Source organism: Symphalangus syndactylus, chromosome 17, assembly GCF_028878055.3.
Source record: "Symphalangus syndactylus isolate Jambi chromosome 17, NHGRI_mSymSyn1-v2.1_pri, whole genome shotgun sequence".
NCBI lineage: Eukaryota > Metazoa > Chordata > Mammalia > Primates > Hylobatidae > Symphalangus > Symphalangus syndactylus.
In genome coordinates this window covers 23,626,884-23,629,069 of record NC_072439.2, presented here as the reverse complement: position 1 = coordinate 23,629,069, position 2,186 = coordinate 23,626,884, and positions in this window count along the sequence as shown.

The following is a 2,186-nucleotide window of genomic DNA, read 5'->3' as shown; positions in this document are numbered from 1 at the left end:
TTCTCACTTCTGTACTATGCTTTTTTGTACCAATTATAAATATTAATATTTTAATGTCACTTTTCTATTATTCTTGTTTCTGTACCTTGCTTTTGTCACCAACACAGTGTAATTCAGAGATAATTTCAGAGATATACAATAGGTCTTTTTTCTTTTTTTTCTTTTTTGAGACTAAGCCTCGCTCTTGTTGCCCAGGCTGGAGTGCAGTAGTGGCATGATCTCGGCTCACTGCAACCTCCACCTCCTGGGTTCAAGCAATTCTCCTGCCTCAGCTTCCCGAGTAGCTGGGATTACAGGCACCTGCCACTATGCCCGGCTTATTTTTGTGTTTTTAGTAGAGACAGGGTTTCACCATGTTGGCCAGGCTGGTCTCGAACTCCAGATCTCAAGTGATCCACCCGCCTCGGCCTCCCAAAGTGCTGGGATTACAGGTGTGAGCCACCACACCTGGCCACAATAGGTCTTATATTTTATGGTGTCTCCTCTAGGACACATGTCCCATAAATAATTTCAACATCCCCTGTTGGTGATATGTGGGTGTTTTCCAGTCTTTTGCTGGTACAACAATGCTACAGCAAACATCTTGCGGTTTAAGATCTAATGAAAGGATCGAGTGAGGCAGGAGTTCAAGACCACCCTGGGCAACATAGCAAGACCCTCCCTGTACAAAAAATTTAGAAATTAGCCGGGTGTGGTGGAACACCAGCTAGTCAGGAGGCTGCGGCAGGAGGATCACTTGAACCCAGGTGTTTGGGACTAGCTTGGACAACATGTGAGACCTCATCTGTACTGGGCATGGTGGCTCATGTCTGTAATTCCAGCACTTTGGGAGGCCAAGATGGGAAGATGGCTTGAGGCCAGGAGTTTTAGACCAGACTGGTCAAAATGGTGAGACCCCATTCTGTATTTATTTATTTTTTTTTAAAGATGAAAAAAGGTCAGGTGCAATGATGCACATCTGTAATCCCAGCACTTTGGGAGGCTGAAGCGGGTGGATCGCTTGAGGTCAGGAGTTCGAGACCAGCCTGGCCAACATGGTGAAACTTCGTCTCTACTAAAAATACAAAAATTAGTCAGGTATGGTGGCAGATGCCTGTAATCCCAGCTACTCCGGAGGCTGAGGCAGGAGAATTGCTCGAAAGGGGGAGGTGGAGGTTGCAGTGAGCTGTGATGGCACCATTGCACTCCAGCCTGGGCGACAGAGTGAGACTCTGTCTCAAAAAAAAAGAAAAGAAAAAAAAAAGAAGATGAAAAAGAAACCCCCATCTCTAAAAAAAATTAAAAATTAAACAAATTAACTGGATGTGATGACTCACATCTGTAGTTCCACCTACTTGGGAGGCTGAGATGGGAAGATCACTTGAGCCTGGGAGTTCGAGGCTGCAGTGAGCAATGATTGCGCCACTCCACTCCAGCCTGGGTGAGAGAGTGAGACCCTGTTTCTAAAAAAACAAAATAAAATAAAAAATTAAAGGGCTCTGGTACATGGCTACTGAGTTTCTTCCCCTAGAAGATATCACCGTTCCCTGGCCTGCGGGGGTGGGCTGGGGTGGGAAGGATAGACCGCCATCATCGGTTCATTTACATAAAACAACTATTATGTGCGGTGCCTGGCAGGGCTGGGGGACAACAGAGGCAGAGAAAGCCATACACCCTGCCCTCACGGAGCTTGTGATCCAGTGGAAAAGAAACACCCATTTCCAGCCATGAGTGGCCTAGAGGGGCCAAGAGGTAGGATGAGGGCTGATCATGTGTATCAGGGAGAAGAGCTAAAGGGAGGAAAGTGGTGGACCCTGTTAAAAAGCATGGAATGGTATTCCAGAGGGCATTACTGAGCCTGCACAGGTCTGGAGCGTGCATGGGTCACACCTGATCAAGGATATTCAAGTCGCTCCATGTGACCAGACTGTGGACCACAGAGGTCTAACGGGGAGAGGGCAGATGAGCCAGATAGAATGACAGGGAGGAGAGTATGAGGGGCTCTGGAAGTTTTTCTGAGGGCCTAGAGGGTCATGGAAGGTTCTAGAGCACTGGTTCTCAAGGTGTGGTCTCTAGTGTCAGCATCACCTAGGAACTTGCCAGAAATACAAATTATCAGGCCCCACTCCAGATCTACTGAATCAAAAATTCTGGAAGTAGCCAGGTAGTTACTCAGGAGGCTAAGGTGGGAGGATCACGAGGCCTGA